This window comes from Prunus avium, chromosome 6 (genome assembly GCF_965620075.1).
Source record: "Prunus avium chromosome 6, drPruAviu1.hap1.1, whole genome shotgun sequence".
Classification (NCBI taxonomy): domain Eukaryota; kingdom Viridiplantae; phylum Streptophyta; class Magnoliopsida; order Rosales; family Rosaceae; genus Prunus; species Prunus avium.
The window spans coordinates 21,175,227-21,186,240 of record NC_142289.1 but is presented as its reverse complement, the minus strand read 5'-3'; the positions used below and the strand labels follow the sequence as shown (position 1 = coordinate 21,186,240).

The window sequence follows — 11,014 nt, the reverse complement described above, 5'->3', positions numbered from 1 at the left end:
AGAAGTATGGAATACACCAACCACTCCAATTAGGAACGAACTGCCGTTGAACTTGAATTGTCCAATGTCGAACACCTATTGATTTCGGATCGAGCCCAAAACTTGGGCAACATCATAATATGGTGGGAGGAGTCATTTGGTGAGTTTTGAGTGAAATCCAATCGCTAGAAGTATGGAATACACCAACCACTCCAATTAGGAACGAACTGCCGTTGAACTTGAATTGTCCAATTTGGAACACCTATTGATTTCGGATCGAGCCCAAAACTTGGGTAACATCATAATATGGTGGGAGGAGTCATTTGGTGAGTTTTGAGTGAAATCCAATCGCTAGAAGTATGGAATACACCACACCAACCACTCCAATTAGGAAGGAACTGCCGTTGAACTTGAATTGTCCAATTTCTCACACCTATTGATTACGGATCGAGCCCAAAACTTGGGCAACATGATAATATGGTGGGAGGAGTCATTTGGTTCGTTTTGAGTGAAATCCAATCGCTAGAAGTTTGGAATACACCAACCACTCCAATTAGGAACGAACTGCCGTTGAACTTGAATTGTCCAATTTGGAACACCTACTGATTTCGGATCGAACCCAAAACTTGGGCAACATCATAATATGGTGGGAGGAGTCATTTGGTGAGTTTTGAGTGAAATCCAAACGCTAGAAGTATGGAATACACCAACCACTCCAATTAGGAATGAACTGCCGTTGAACTTGAATTGTCCAATTTGGAACACCTATTGATTTCGAATCGAGCCCAAAACTTGGGCAACATCATAATATGGTGGGAGGAGTCATTTGGTGAGTTTTGAGTGAAATCCAATCGCTAGTAGTTTGGAATACACCAACCACTCCAATTAGGAACGAACTGCCGTTGAACTTGAATTGTCCAATTTGGAACACCTACTGATTTCGGATCGAGCCCAAAACTTGGGCAACATCATAATATGGTGGGAGGAGTCATTTGGTGCGTTTTGAGTGAAATCCAATCGCTAGAAGTATGGAATACACCAACCACTCCAATTAGGAACGAACTGCCGTTGAACTTGAATTGTCCAATTTGGAACACCTATTGATTTCGGATCGAGCCCAAAACTTGGGCAACATCATAATATGGTGGGAGGAGTCATTTGGTGAGTTTTGAGTGAAATCCAATCGCTAGAAGTATGGAATACACCAACCACTCCAATTAGGAACGAACTGCCGTTGAACTTGAATTGTCCAATTTGGGACACCTATTGATTTCGAATCGAGCCCTAAACTTGGGCAACAACGTAATATGGTGGGAGGAGTCATTTGGTGAGTTTTGAGAGAAATCCAATCGCTAGAAGTATGGAATACACTAACCACTCCAATTAGGAACGAACTGCCATTGAACTTGAATTGTCCAATTTGGAACACCTATTGATTTCGGATCGAGCCCAAAACTTGTGCACCATCATAATATGGTGGGAGGAGTCATTTGGTGAGTTTTGAGTAAAATCCAATCGCTAGAAGTATGGAATACACCAACCACTCCAATTAGGAACGAACTGCCGTTGAACTTGAATTGTCCAATTGGGAACACCTATTGATTTCGGATCGAGCCCAAAACTTGGGCAACATCATAATATGGTGGGAGGAGTCATTTGGTTCGGTTTGAGTGAAATCCAATCGCTAGAAGTATGGAATACACCAACCACTCCAATTAGGAACGAACTGCCGTTGAACTTGAATTGTCCAATTTCTCACACCTATTGATTTCGGATCGAGCCCAAAACTTGGGCAACATCATAATATGGTGGGAGGAGTCATTTGTTGAGTCTTGAGTGAAATCCAATCTCTAGAAGTATGGAACACACCAACCACTCCAATTAGGAACGAAATGCCGTTGAAATTGAATTGACCAATTTCTCACACCTATTGATTTCGGATAGAGCCCAAAACTTGGGCAACACCATAATATGGTGGGAGGAGTCATTTGGTGAGTTTTGAGTGAAATCCAATGTTGAGCCTATTCCTAACAACTAAAATGAGTTATTAAAAATAGAAACTTCAATTCTCGCAAGTGCACGAACCATTTATAGTATAGCTTATGAAATACGAGGTCGATCCCACGGAGAATGGTAACTTGGTTGCAAGTTAAACTACTTAGAATGATGGAAAAACTGAAAACAAAGAAACAAACTAACTAACAATTGGCAAGGTCTAGGACAGAATCCTAGCACCACACACGCACTCGAATGGGGGGTTTTTGTTGTTTAAATGAAAACAAGAGAATGAAATGGAAGTGCTGGAAGTAAACAATGGCAGCAATGAACAAGTTGTGAAACAATGATTGAGAAGTGTTAGAGCCTTGGAATCTACCACTAGTCTTCCTATCCAAGTTATGAATGCATAGAAATTGACTCAAGCTTCATTAACAATAGATTATCGCATACAAGCCTATGGTATCTAGGTGCAGGATGCATGATTCTCCTAAGGCATGTAATTGTGCATGGTATCTACACAACACGTGATCTCTAATATGCAACCTAAGCATGGTATCTACTTAGAATAAAGCATATAAGAGTCATTAAGTTCCTTGAGAATATGATAATCACACAAGTCCTAGAACATGGTATCTGTCCTAGTCAACCTATGGTTATTAACCCCTTGAATGATTCTTAGGCCATTCATGTGTTGCTTGTGAAAGGAGAGTAGAATTGGTGAATCTAAACCCCTTCCCAACCTGTGCTAGATGCATAAAATCCTAGTTAGCTACTCCAAGAAAACATACATCAAGCACATAATAAGCTGGAGATTAACAACTTGATAATGAAAGCAAGGAAATCAATTAACTATGAAATCATCCATAACATTGAATATTCATGACTAGGGCTTCATCCTAAGCCCTAACAAAATGGATTAGTTAAACATAATTATGAATACAGAAGATAAGAAATACATAGGTAGAATAAAGAGAATAGAAGAACTAGCTGGTGGCAGCAAGGTAGTTTCCAGGACAGCTCCCAGCTCTCCCTCCTTTGCAGCTAGCTCTCTCTCTCTCTTTGTGGTGAATCTGAATGTGTGTATGGAAGTAATGGATGAAGTGAATTGTGTCTGGGATGTGGAATGGAAGTGGTATTTATAGGGAGAAGGAAAGGGGAATTCTGAATTGAATATGACTAATGCATACAACACTTGTATTTAGATAATCAGAATTGGTTGCTGCACTAATAAATCCCACCAGCAGCCATAGGTCATCTTCATGTCAGCATGATCAAGCATCCATCCAGAAACCAATAGCTCATGCCTAGCTCACCATGACCAAGCATCCATCAGCTCATCCTCATGTCAGCATGATGTGTATTTTGATGGGCTCACGGATTGGGTTTGGCTGAATCCAAATATGACTTTAAGATATCCATTTTGAAGTTCAGAATGTCTCTGATCCAACCACACAAGTATTGGCCCAATCCAAGCTCGGATGAAGAAGATAAGTCCGAAATGAACTTCTAACTCAATATCCAGTTTTTGCACGTTTTGCACCATTTTGCTTCAAAAGCAATCTCTTGCTGCCTTCAACCTATAGAACACACAAACATAGGTAAGTGACTTGAAATAAAGAGAAACTAAACAAAATTACTAAGTAACGAAGGCATGCAAATGTGTGAAATTATGAACTTATCAAATACCCCCAAACTTAGACTTTGCTAGTCCTCGAGCAAACAAAATAAAACTACAACTTAGAAAACAGAAAATAAGCAGCTAGCCTTCCAAACAATATCCTCAAAGAATCATCAAAGTATATGGTTCCAAAGAAACACAACAATCACAATCTAAGTTCCACACATGATTCAAGAGTGTGCAAAGCTTACAATGACATCCTTAAGTGTAGTGTGTGAATGCCAAATCAGAACAACACCTGCAACTCAAATAAGTACATGCGCACACACTTAAAGCACAATCAAGAATTTCGAGCCCCATAAGCTCATTATGAAATCAGCTCTCCACAGTAATACCACACATTACCAAGGATCAAAAGGACTTTACAAGGGTTGTAATGAGGCTTAGGGTAGTGGTTGAATGAAAGAGGAGACATGGAGATATAACAACATTTTGAGCACAACTAAAGCATAGGTAAAAGCATGAGAGATTACTGAACTTTGTAACAAGCAAGGAACACATACATGAGCAGATTTTCAACATAATTTCAGCACCTTCAAATGTGTTATTTGGCCTAATTTTGTGGCTCTTTACCCTAGATCACCATGATCTTTCCTTATAACACCCTAGGGCCGTGACTACATTGGTCACACTTCATTACCTCTTTTGATTAGTTAACAATACCCCAAAACTTATTTCTTTTCAACACTTGGGTTACAGCACTAATGACTCAGTTTTGCTCCAAAAACCTTGCAATCTTTATGACTCTCCTTTAAAGATAGCTTTAATTGCTCAAAGAATAGGTAAAGATAAGAAACAGAGATTTATTATGGTAGAAATGGTTTACACAAAGAAAGGCTTAACGTAGGCTCAAATGGATTGACTAGGGATGAATACATGTAGAGGGATGGTTAGAAAGGCTCAAACGATTTAAACATGGCCTAAATCACTTCCTAAGCATTGTATGGCAACAGAATGTCTCAAGAGATATTCAAATAAGTTCTAGAGCATGAAACCAAGATCATGAAATAAGCAGAATTGCATAACATCTCCAAGTAGCAAGAAATTGGACTAACTTGGCAAAGTGCTCAATAAGTGCAAGGATGGCATGCAAGACAAAGTTCACTCAGAATCACACATAGGCCTTAAACAATGACTATCAATTTCTGAAAAAACCATATTAGTATTAAATCCAAGTCTTATCATAGGTGTTTGGAAGGATAACGAAACAACACACAAAATCCTGCGTTATTAGACACTAGACACACTTAAAAATTTTAAAATTTGACAATAAAACAACATAACTGAATCCTTCCCCCCAAACTTAAATGAAACATTGTCCTCAATGTTTAGAGTATAAGAACAAGCAATGCCTCATAAATGAAAGGAAAGAAGATAAGGAAAAGACATAACCAAATGTTAGAGTTCAGAAAACAACTCCCCTTTGAAGCGATTAGGACGCAAGCAAGCTCCTTGCACGTTCTATCTTCTCCTCATCACCTTGGGTTGCCTCCCAAGAAGCGCTAAGTTTTATGTCTTCAGCCGGACGTCCAAACTTTGGTGAGCTTCAAGAGAGTGGTGGAGGCTCCTTGAGTGCTTGAGACTCAATATTGGCATCAAAGTTGGCATCAAAGTAAGGTTTCAACCGATGTCCGTTCACCTTGAAGGTGCTGCCATCCTTAATATTTTGAATCTCCACTGCGCCATGATCAAACACATTAGTAATAACAAAAGGGCCAATCCACCGAGAACGAAGCTTACCTGGGAAGAGCTTAAGGCGTGAATTGAATAAGAGAACCTTCTGCCCTTCCTCAAACGTCTTCCTAAGAATCTTCTTGTCATGATACTGCTTTGTTTTCTCCTTATAAAGCTTAGCGTTCTCATACGCCTCATGTCGCAACTCCTCCAACTCATTGAGTTGAAGCCTCCTCTTTTCACCAGCAGCTTTCATGTCAAAATTGAATGCCTTGATCGCCCAATAAGCCCTGTGCTCAAGCTCCACTGGTAAGTGACAAGGTTTACCAAAAACAAGTCTATATGGAGACATACCTATGGGGGTCTTATAAGCTGTCCTATAAGCCCACAATGCATCCTCCAAACGCATGTACCAATCCTTCCTTGTGGTGTTCACTGTCTTCTCAAGTATGTGCTTAATCTCCCTATTGCTTATCTCAACCTGCCCACTAGTTTGAGGATGGTAGGGTGTTGCCACCTTATGCTTGATTCCATACTTCTTCAAGAGTGCTGCAAAAGCTTGGTTAACAAAATGGGAGCCACCATCACTAATGATTGCTCTTGGTGTGCCAAACCTTGTAAAAATATTTCCTCTGAGAAAACTGATCACAATCTTAGCATCATTAGTTCTAGTGGCAATGGCTTCCACCCATTTGGAAACATAATCGACAGCAACTAATATATATTCAAATCCATAAGAAGTAGGAAAAGGGCCCATGAAATCAATTCCCCAAACATCAAATATATCAATGACTAAGATATTAGTGAGAGGCATCTGATTTCTAGCATGCAAATTACCCATCCGTTGGCATCTATCACATGAAGCACAAAATGTATAAGCATCCTTAAAAAGGGTAGGCCAAAAGAAACCTGATTGTAGCACTTTGTTGGCAGTCTTCTTTGCTCCAAAATGGCCTCCGCATGCATGGGAGTGACAAAACTCTAGAATGCTCTTAAAATCACCTTCAGGCACACACCTTCGAATTACTTGGTCCGGACAATGCTTGAATAGGTATGGATCATCCCAAAAGTAGTATCTTGCTTGTTTCCTAAGCTTGTCACGTTGGAATGTAGATAACCCTGTAGGGAGTTCGTTAGTGCATAAGTAGTTAACAATATCAGCAAACCAAGGCAATGGATTAAGAGAATTCAAAGCACAAATAGAGAAGAGTTGCTCATCAGGGAAGCTTTCACGCAATGGCAGTGAATCCTCCTCTTCATTAGATACATGCACCAATCTACTCAAGTGATCAGCCACCACATTCTCACTTCCTTTCTTATCTTTTATCTCCAAGTCAAACTCTTGCAACAAGAGGATCCATCTAATGAGGCGTGGCTTGGCATCCTTTTTAGCTAACAAGTATTTCAATGCTGCATGATCAGTGTAAACAATGACCTTGTTAGTAATCAAATAAGATCTGAACTTCTCTAAAGCAAATATGACAGCTAATAACTCCTTCTCTGTGGTGGAATAGTTGAGTTGGGCATCGTTGAGGGTTCTACTAGCATAGTAGATGGCATGTGGCTTCTTATCAACTCGCTGCCCCAAAACAGCTCCAACAGCATAATCTGAGGCGTCACACATCAGTTCAAAAGGCAAGCTCCAATCCGGTGGCATAATGATTGGGGCAGTTGTGAGCATCATTTTCAAAGCATTGAAAGCATTCTCACAGTTTTGATCAAACACAAAATCCATGTCCTTGGCAAGGAGATTGCACAAAGGCCTTGCAATCTTAGAAAAATCTTTAATGAAACGCCTATAGAAACCTGCATGGCCAAGGAAAGAACGTACTTCTTTGACAGAAGTAGGTGAGGGCATAGAAGCAATCAAATCAATCTTAGCTTTATCTACCTCAATTCCATTACTAGAGATGACATGACCAAGAACTATGCCTTGGTTAACCATAAAATGACATTTTTCCCAATTAAGCACAAGGTTATTTTGTTCACATCTAGCCAACACCTTAGATAAGTTATGCAAACATTGATCAAAAGAATCACCAAAGACAGAGAAGTCATCCATGAATACCTCAATAAACCTTTCTACCATGTCGGAGAAAATGCTCATCATGCACCTTTGGAAAGTGGCTGGGGCGTTGCAAAGACCAAAGGGCATCCTCCTATAAGCAAAAGTACCAAAGGGACATGTGAAGGTTGTCTTCTCTTGATCTTCTGGGGCTATGGCGATTTGGTTGTAACCTGAATATCCATCAAGGAAGCAATAGTGGCTATGGCCAGCCAATCTCTCAAGCATTTGATCAATAAATGGAAGAGGGAAGTGATCCTTGCTTGTTGCTGTGTTGAGCTTCCTATAATCAATGCAAACTCTCCAGCCCGTGGTCATCCGTGTTGGTACAAGCTCGTTTGCTTCATTCTTCACCACTGTGATACCTGATTTCTTGGGGACAACTTGTATTGGGCTCACCCATTTACTGTCAGAAATAGGGTAAATAATACCAACATCTAAAAGCTTCATTACTTCTTTCCTTACCACCTCCTTCATGTTTGGATTGAGACGTCTTTGGGCATCCCTCTTAGGCACTGCATTGTCCTCCAATAGTATCCTATGCATGCACGATGTTGGGCTTATGCCTTTGATATCTGCAATGCTCCATCCAATCGCAGTTTTGTGCTCTTTTAGAACCCTCAAAAGCTTCTTCTCATCATTTGGTTCGAGGTGTGAGGCAATGATAACAGGTAGAGTCTCACTCTCACCTAAATAAGCATATTTAAGGTGTGTTGGCAATTGCTTTAATTCCAACTCCGGTGCCTGCACAATAGAAGGTAAAACCTTATTAGTAGGTGCGGGTAAAGATTCAAATTGGTTTGCATACCTCTTTCCCACTTCTATGTAGCTATCCATGCTGCAAACAAGCTCAAGAAGTAAAGGAGAGATCACAGCCTCTAATCTGTCCACTTCTTCTTTCCTTATGCTTTGTGTGATGCATGCTTCAATAGGCTCCAAATAACTCATTGGCAGTGCTTCTTTCACCATATTATCAATTGCATCAAGCTGGAAAACTTCATGCTCATCACTTGGAAACTTGGAGGCTTCAAACACTTTGAATGCTATTGTCTCATCAAACACGTTCATAGTCAATGTACCCTTCTTCACATCAATAATTGCACCGGCAGTTGCCATGAATGGACGACCAAGAATGAGTGGTAACTGATTGTCATGAATTGGTGCTTCTTCCATTTCCAACACCAAGAAATCAGCTGGCAAAATCAGCTCTTCTACTTTCACCAAAACATCTTCTAGAATGCCCCTAGGGTACCTGATAGTTCTATCTGCCAATTGAATGCTCACAGATGTGGCTTGCAACTCACCAAGGTTAAGTTTCTCATAAACATGATATGGCATAAGGTTAATGGATGCACCAAGATCAAGCAAAGCTTTTTGAAACTTAAAATCACCAACTATACAAGGTATAGAAAATGAACCTGGATCCTTTAGCTTTGGAGGTAGCTTTCTTTGTAAGACTGCACTAACCTCTTCACTTAATGCAACCTGTTCATGCTCTTTGAATCTCCTCTTGTTAGTGCATAGATCCTTCAAAAATTTTGCATATTTTGGAATCTGAGCAATGGCATTGAGCAATGGGATGTTGATTTGCACTTTCTTGAATATTTCCATTATCTCATCCAAGCCTTGATCTTTCTTTGACTTTGATAACCTGCTGGGAAAGGGTGCAATAGGCCTAAAAGCATTAGATGAAATTGGAACTTGATTAGCATTAGATGATACCTTAGGGCCTGTGCTCTTTCCAAGAGAATTGAGGGGCTGTTTGGTGGAACCTGTGGGCTGCCCTTGTGGTGGCTGAATGATCTCCACGTTTTCTCCATCTTCTTGCTCTTCATTGGCATCTCCAACCTTATTATCAACTTGTTTACCACTTCTCAAGATGTGCACTGCTTTAACTTGCTCATGATGCCTTGGATTCACCTCCGTTTGGCTTGGAAAAGTTCCGGATGCTCTATTGCTCATGGAGGATGCAATCTGCCCAACTTGCACTTCTAGTTTGTTCACTGCATTTTGAAGATTCTGATTGGTTTGCATCTGTTGCCCCATGAACTTCTTGAACATGTCTTGCAATTCTCCCATTTGATCACCCCTTTGCTCTTGTACTTGTTGGGGAGCTTGCTGGAATTGCCTTTGTTGTATTTGAAATCCTGGGGGAGGTCCTTGAGATTGTTGCACATTTGAATTATTGCTCCACCTGAAATTAGGATGATTTCTCCACCCCGGATTGTATGTGTTTGAGTAAGGATCATTCTGAGGATTCCTTCCTTGAAGGGCATTTGCTTGCTCTAGCATGTGCTTTGCAAAAGATTGGTCTTGAACTTCCTCTTTGCTTCCTAGAGGGCCAGTCACTGCCTGTTGAAGCAAAGAACACATAACATCAAGTTTTGCATTAATCTCATTATTAGTACTTACCTCAGAGACCACAGCTTTCATAGGAGCTCCTCTTCCTTTATTGTAGCTCCATTGTTGAGAGTTGGTACTCAAAGATTCAAAGAGAGTAAAAGCCTCATCTGCTGTTTTGTTCATCAGTCCTTCTCCACTTGTTGCATCTACCATCATCCTTTCGGAATCAAGCAAACCTTCATAGAAAGATTGCATTTGCATCCAACTCTCTATATTGTGGTGTGGGCAAGAACTCATCATCTCCTTGTACCTCTCCCAGCATTCATGAAAAGCTTCTCCTTCTCTTTGTGTGAAACCAAGAATTTCCTTTCTAATCTTGTTAGTCTTTTGAGCTGGAAAGAATTTCTGCAAAAACTTATTAGAAAGCTCATCCCAAGTACGAATTGAAGCATTAGGCAAAGAGTATAACCATGACTTAGCCTTATCTTTTAAACTGAATGGGAATAGCCTCATCTTAATCTGCTCATCATCAAGTCCTTGAATTTTGATTGTAGCACATATTTCAAAGAATTGCTTAACATGCATGTAAGGATCCTCAGTGGTATTACCATAATAAGTTGGAAGAAGATGAATCATACCACTTCTAAGCTCAAACCTGTCAATTGTGAGTTGAGGATAGACGATGCACGAAGGTTGATCAGTGACTTTGGGGATGGAAAATTCACGCAGGGGTTTCCTAGGTTGGACAACAAGCGCACCACCTCCTTCATCATTATTGTTGTTGTTTGGAATCTCTGCCATCTTGCTTGAACCTTCAGATTCGTAGCTCTCAGATTCAGCACTTAAAGAACTATAATTCCTCCTCAAACCAACACGTACAGCAAAAGTTCCTGGTGAAATTGGCTCAGAATCAGATTCGGACATATATGCACACACAAGAAACCAATTAGTGCCTTCAAATGGAGATAACAACTAAAAAGAAAAACAGAATACAGAAATAAAAACCAACGAAAACAAAAACAAAAACACTCAAAGTAATCTAACTATAGCACCATCGTTACCGGTTCCCCGGCAACGGCGCCAAAAACTTGTTGAGCCTATTCCTAACAACTAAAATGAGTTATTAAAAATAGAAACTTCAATTCTCGCAAGTGCACGAACCATTTATAGTATAGCTTATGAAATACGAGGTCGATCCCACGGAGAATGGTAACTTGGTTGCAAGTTAAACTACTTAGAATGATGGAAAAACTGAAAACAAAGAAACAAACTAACTA

The 11,014-nt window shown here is 40.1% G+C and overlaps 1 non-coding gene across 1 annotated transcript; it reads left to right on the top strand.

Moving 5' to 3' along the window:
* Nucleotides 1-10,008: 10,008 nt before the first annotated feature.
* Nucleotides 10,009-10,115, top strand: LOC148293813 (small nucleolar RNA R71). Its single transcript, XR_015836885.1, has one exon. It is a non-coding gene; the product is annotated as a small nucleolar RNA R71 (small nucleolar RNA).
* The last annotated feature ends 899 nt before the right edge of the window (nt 10,116-11,014 follow it).